This window comes from Babylonia areolata, chromosome 23, assembly GCF_041734735.1.
Source record: "Babylonia areolata isolate BAREFJ2019XMU chromosome 23, ASM4173473v1, whole genome shotgun sequence".
Lineage (NCBI taxonomy): Eukaryota > Metazoa > Mollusca > Gastropoda > Neogastropoda > Buccinidae > Babylonia > Babylonia areolata.
In genome coordinates, this window is record NC_134898.1 from 14,401,925 (window position 1) to 14,409,424 (window position 7,500).

Sequence of the window (7,500 nt, forward strand, 5' to 3'; positions counted from 1 at the left end):
GAGCACATTCCTGGCTAACTGTGAAATGGTGGCCTGGTAGTAATGTGCCCGATTAGGACACGGGTGTCCCCGGGTTCGAGTTCAACATACGGACGAGGATTTTGATTCCAACCTCTATGTGGAGTGACGGCCTAGAGGTAACACGTCCGCCCAGGAAGCGAGAGAATCTGAGCGCGCTGGTTCGAATCACGGCACAGCCGCCGATATTTTCTCCCCCTCCACTAGACCTTGAGTGGTGGTCTGGACGCTAGTCATTCGGGTGAGACGATAAACCGAGGTCTCGTCTGCAGCATGCATTCAGCGCACGTTAAAGAACCCACGGCAACAAAAGGGTTCCTGGCAAAATTCTGTAGAAAAATCCACTTCGATGGGAAAAACAAAACTGCACGCAGGAAAAAAAAAGAAAGAAAAGGGGGGGGTGGGGGGGGGGGGGGGGGGGGGGGGGGGGGGGCGGGGGGGGGGGGGGGGTTGCTGTAGTGTAGCGACGCGCTCTCCCTGGGGAGAATTTCACACAGTGAAATCACTTGTGACACACACACACACACAAATATATATATATATTTGTTTATACACACAAATGCACTTTAGTGCATATGCAAGCTCTTTTTTTTTTTCCTCTTTAGTTTATTATTTTCTGTAGCATAAAAGATTAAGATACGAACCATTAAATAGATGAATCCAAGAACATTTTTTTTTTTTTAAGGGAAAGGAAAACATGAAAGAAAAGAAGAAAAAATGGAAAGAAACGATAAGAAAGAAAATGGAGGAGATAACTGGGGAGCGGGAAACGAGAAGTATCAAAATAGAAGGGAAATAATCCCATGCTAGTTGGAAACATAGATTACTTCCCTTTAAATTCCAATTGCTCTCAGCTTAGCGCATGTGGGCCTTTTTTTTTTTCATCGCTGTGTTTTGTTAGGTTAATCTCTTTTTTTTCCAACATTTTTTATTCAAAGGTTTACAGATACAGAATTAATATAAATTGTGCATTAGAAAGTATAGGGTTAGCACATAATTAAGTTCTAAGTACTGACAAGTCCACAATAGCAAAACAATGCATTTCAATGGCGTAATTCCAAGGTAGCATCGTGCAGCTTAATCTTGCATTAAACATTTATGAAGTGCCCATTTTTCCACAAACTTGTTATATTCCATAGTTATGTTAAAGGCATACTTGTCTACTTCATATGCCTGTTTGAGGTCTTTTTTGAACATTTGTAGTGTTGGTTTTACTTTGTTGATTCTACATTTATATACATGTAATTTAGCTATCAATAAAATATATGAGAAACATTCATCAGTTTTCATTTTTATATACCCCCAAAAGCACCAGTGTGTCGTTCAGGTTAAGCCTATCGTAAGGTAAACACTTTTCTTTTAAATATCTCACTCTGTCCAAAAATATTGCACAAAATTACACTCCCATATATAATGCAGAATTATATATCTTTCTTCCTTTCAAAAATTACACATATCATCTGGGAGTATTCCCATCTTCATCGAAACATAATTTGTCACAAGAATATGATAATCAATTTTCATCTGAAACCATATTAACATTATCTCTTGGATTTTTCTTGTATTGAAAAACAATGTTCTTCCGGAAGTCAAGCTTGTTTTCACAAATTAAGTCCCAATGTTTACAGGCATTTGGTTGCTCTGGTTTTCCAATTATTTCGTAGAAACATGTCGTTCCTCTTGGGGCCTTTATCATTGCAGTGTATGCTTTATTAAAGCTGATTCCATTGTTATCATTGTTTTTAAATGCTATTTTCTTTTCTCTTAAAAAACAAAACAAAACAACAACAACTTTTAACTGAATTAACACAACTAAAGTGTTCTAACACTGGGACTCTATTTTCAATTTTATCTTGGAATTCGTGAATATTGAGAAAAATTAAATTCCCTTTCACAATGTCTTTCACATAATAAACATCTTTTCTGACCCAGTCTTCAAAATACAAGACTTTACCATCTATCATAAATTTGTTATTAGAAAACAAAGGTTCCGTCAAAATATCTTAACATGTACATCAGTTTGTCATAAAAGTCTAGTAGCTACGAATCACATCTTTACAAAAGGGGTTTATTATACGTCCTCCAACTCTAAGAACTATTAGGCCATATTCTTGTAATATTTCAACTTCTGGACATTCTTTTGATAATATAGTTTTCCATTTTGGACAATACGACAGATTGCAGCATTTTTTCAACCATATGATTTTAAAAGATTCCATGAATAATAGAATATGTGGAATACTTATACCCACGTACACTGTGCATTGCCATTGATCTTTTAAATTCGTCCCTTTTTTCATCTCATACATAATCAAAACACTTTTTTTGTTTTTTGTTTTTTGTTGTTTTTTTTGCAATTCTCTGAATACTGTTATCGGGTGGATTTGGAAGCATAATCCATAAGTAAATTAATTTTGACAAGACAATCGACTTAAGAACAACTATTCTTCCTGGGGTGTAATTGGTTTTTTATCCACATGTTAATCTTTTCTTCTTTTTTATCAGTTATATTCAAATCTGTTATATTACGCAAATCGTTAGTAAACCAGAGCCCTGGGATCTTAAACTGTGGTGGATTCCAATTCATTTTCAAATTTGATAAATAAACGGTCACACTTATGCTTATTTTCCAGCCATACATTGCACATTTTTTTCATGATTTAATTTGATTCCCGAAACTGTTTCAACATATTCTAGTTCTTTGAATAGTTCTCCATTTGATTTTGTGTCACCCTCTAAAAAAATAAGACGTATCATCAGCAAACTGGCTAATCTTACATTCTACTTCTGATATCTTAATACCTTTTATGTTCTTATTTTGACGAATTTTGCAAGCCATTATCTTGCACAAAATAAACAAATAGGGCGAGAGTGGGTCTCCCTGTCTACAGCCTCGTTCAATCCGTATACTTATAGATACTTTACCATCAACTACTACTGAGGATTTTATATTGGTGTAGAACGTTTCTACCTCTGCGAATATCCTCACCCAAACCCAAATGTTTTAAAACTTTATGCATATATTTCCAACTAACTGAATCAAAGGCCTTCTCAAAGTCTATTGAAACTAATAGTCCTGGTAGATTTTTTTTTCCTTCAAGTAATAGATTATGTCATAAATAAGCCTTAGATTATCTCCTGTATATCTGCCAGATACAAAACCCATTTGATCTTCATTAATAAGTTTACCCAGGACTGTTTTCATTCTATTTGCGATGCAGGTAGAGCCAATTTTATAAATTACGATTAACAGTGATATTGGACGCCAGTTTTTTAAGATATTCTCTGGATTTATCTCCTTTTGGTAAGCAAATTATGATACCTTCTCTCTGAGTAATGGACATCTCTTTTTTCCTCAGACCCTTCATTTAAAGATTGTACAACAAAACCACCTAGCTGTTTCCAGAAAAAAAAAAAAGAAAAGAAATCAACTGTCAGTTTGCTCCTGGGCTTTTACCATTTTTCATGTTTTTAGTGCTAGTGATGCCTCTTTCAAAGTTAATTTACCTTCTATCAAGTTGGCTTCTGTCTCTGTTAGTTTAGGCGAATTATTAACGTACTTTTCTAACTTAATATATTTTACTTCATGCTCCTCATATTTTTTTTTTGTAACACTCTTTCGTTTCGTGCAGCATGTCTTCTATCTTATCCAAATTTCTACCATTCTTAGATACTAGTTTAAACATTTGTTTGCTAACATAATGTCTCTTTTCAAGGTTACAAAAAATATTTTGATACTTTTTCTCCTTCCGCTGCCCATCTAGCGTTGCTTCTTAACTACTACTACTACTACTACTACTTCTTCTGCGTTCGTGGGCTTCAGCTCCCACGTTCACTCGTATATACGCGAGTGGGCTTTACGTGTATGACCGTTTTTACCCCGCCATGTAGGCAGCCATACTCCGTTTTCGGGGGTGTGCATTCTGGGTATGTTCTTGTTTCCATAACCCACCGAACGTTGACATGGATTACAGGATCTTTAACGTGCTTATTTGATCTTATGCTTGCGCATACACACGAAGGGGGCTCAGGCACTGGCAGGTCTGCACATATGTTGACCTGGGAGATCGTAAAAATCTCCACCCTTTACCCACCAGGCGCCGTCACCGTGATTCGAACCCGAGACCCTCCGATCGAAAGTCCAACGCTTTAACCATTCGACTATGGCGCCCGCTTCTTAACAATATTCCTTGTATTTTAATTTTTCTTAGTGTAACTAAACTGTCTTTCTTCTGGGAAGAAAAGATAATGAAAGTGGAGGAGATAATTCAGGAGCGGGAAACGAGAAGTATCAAAATAGAAGGGAAGTAATCCCATGATAGCTGGAAACATATAGATTACTTCCCTTTAAATTCCGATTACTCTCCGCTTAGCGCATGTGGGCCTTTTTGGGTTTTTTTCCATCGCTGTGTTTTGTTTTGTTTATCAATTGATTTATTTATTTATTCGTTCATTTATTTGATTTTTTTTATTCATCTTCCTTTTTTTTTTCTATCTCTCTTTTGCGTTAGATCTGAAAGAAGGCTGTGCCAAACTGAGTTGTAGAATGGGGACGAGGGTCAATATGGATCAGGCTGATGAAATACCCTCCTTTTTTTCTTTTTACCTCCCAGCTCTCCCACGATACCTTTCCTTCCAGCCACCCCGCCCCCCCCCCCCCGCCCCACCCATGGCCCCAGAATGATACACCCCCTGCCCCACTTGAATATGGGTACAAACTAAACTGCAAAGTGGAAGGGGTGCGAGGGGCGATCTGGATTAGGCAGGGGGAAAAAAAGCACTCCCCCGTCCCCCAAATCCTCGTAATTGGAAGTATCAGTATCAGTAGCTCAAGGAGGCGTCACTGCGTTCGGTCAAATCCATATACGCTACACCACATCTGCCAAGCAGATGCCTGACCAGCAGCGTAACCCAACGCGCTTAGTCAGGCCTTTTTAAAAAAAAATTTTTAATGTTAATGTTAATGTCAATGTCAACAAAACAGGGGGTAGGGGATGAGGGTTCAGTTCTAATTGGGCAGAATCTGCTGCTGAAAGTCATTTCTCCCTGTTGCACTGGCCCTTCCGTTTGCGTGCGTGCGCGTGTGTGTGTTGAGGGGGAGGGGGGGGGGGGGGAGGGGAGAGAGAGAGAGAGAGAGAGCGGAGGATGGAGATACAGACACAGACACTGTTGCATTCTCGCACAACAGGAAATAGTGTAAAGTTTATTGATAAAAATGGAAGGATACACACACGCGCGCTAGTATTCATACCAAATAACACAACACAAACAAAAAAGAAAGTACGGTTCTAGCAGGATGATGAATAATATGAAGTGATGTGGAATTATCAGTGTACAACAACAACAACAACAACAACACAACAATGAAATATCTATGAACAACAACAACACTGTCACGACGTACATTCAAACATTATTAGGTCAATGGTATGATTACGTGACTGAATCGTAATCAATTAGGAAACGTCTAAATTCATGCTGGATTAAAAACAAATCATCACGCAAACGAAGAATATCGACTTTTTTATTATTCTCCCCAGCCACACCCCCTTTGTTTGTTCATTTTGTCCCTTCCCCTGATGTTACAAAACAGTGTATCTGCTTACCTCATAGGCAGTTATCTTTAGTAACTGGCCTTAGCATCTTGAGAGTATAAACAGTGAAAGAAAGAAAGGAGGAAAATATGATCTAAGTACATTAACTCTTCCTACGAAATTTTTTTGACAAAGCATTATAGAACAAAAAAGAATGATATATATATTAAATTTTGTTTGTGCCTCTAAACAGCTATGTACATGGAAAGTCAAATCAAAAACAAAATCAAGTCAGCAGGGAAATAGGTCCAAATGGACCATATCCATTCATGTTAAAACAGCGTATTCACTGAAACAGGTCACTCCACAGATAAACATAATTACAAAGTACATACACACAAATAAACAATGCCGCACGGTTCTAACAATCCATTTTCTCGACACTTAATAATGTTATTTACTCTGTCAAAGGAGGGCTGATCCAAAATTGTTGATCCAAAACCTTAAGTTGCTGGGTTTTTTTGTTTTTTTTTCCATGGGTTACTGAAAACGTCTTGCCAGCCACGTTTTTCTTCAGAAGTCACACAGACTCTAGGGTAGGCGATGAAAATCTTGGGCACCAAATACACGTCACTGTGATATTGGCTTTATGGACACTTACGTTGCAAAGTAGAAGGAGCGTTTTGCTGGTACCCCACATTCTGATGCTTTTCGCGGATGGGGAAAAAAAAATCACATATTACCCAGCAGTAAAGGACATTTTCGACAGCGGCAGAGGGATTTGGAACGTGGGAGTGAACATCTTTCATGCTCACTGAAGAAAAAAACCGTTTTAGTACAGCTGGGTTTTCATCATTTGATTCAGACCGGTATACTGGCGTCAATACCTTTATCATGCGGGTCTTCTTCTGCGTTCGTGGGCTGCAACTCCCCACGTTCACTCGTATGTACATAAGTGGCCTTTTTACGTGTATGACCGTTTCTTCCCCGCGGTGAAGGCAGCCATACTCAGTTTTCTGGAGGAGAGGAGGGGGGGGGGGGGAGCGTGCGATTCTGTTTCCTTGCTCACCTCCCTGCACACCAAGGAATGGGCATTGTCACAGTCAGCTGTCACAGGTAGTAGCTGTGGGTGAGCTGGACTCTTTGTAGGCTGCTGCGCCTTGTATGAATCGGGTCGAGCTGGTGCCAGTGTCTGGTGGAGTTTCTGTTGTTATTTTTCTCCATGACTCTGTGTTGAGGCTTCGTGACGAAAACACGTGTTATTGCCCCGCAGAGACCATGATTACAACCAAGCCCCAGCAGGCTGTTGTCGGATCTTGTAAATCCTGAAAAGTTTCCGAACTGACCCAAACCGGTAGGTCAGGAGGAGTTGTCATCGGCACCAGCTTTAGCATGGAAGTCAGCAAGGAAGAACGGTGTACCTCTTTCTGGGATACTTCTGATGGCAGTGCTCTGAGATCATTATTGTAGAATTAATCACCAGCTTCTGCGGAGTAAGTCGGCGTTGATGCATAGGCACTGGGGAAAAAAACAACTGGCCTACAAAGGAATGGAGCTTGAATTTCAAACCAAGATTCGTCTTGGTTCATTCTGTAGGTGGCAGGCTGGTTCTGACCGCGAATCCCACTCCATGTTCCTGGTCTCATCTGGTAATTACCTCTTGTTAGAAAAGGAAGATGATGATGATGATGTCCTTCTCCCTCAGATACCCCGATCAAGTTTCTGTCTCTTGTCTCTATACACAATGATTGTGCTCTGGACAGTTTTCACGTTCAGGCCTTGCAAAGACATCCCATCTGAGCTGCACAATTCTATGATTTTTTTTTTTTACCGGACGCACCACTGCTTATATCGCATTTTCAATGAGGTCACACAATCAAACTTGATAAGTTGTCGTTAAGATATTGAGCATATTCTCAATATGTTTTAAAACTGATAACAGTTCACA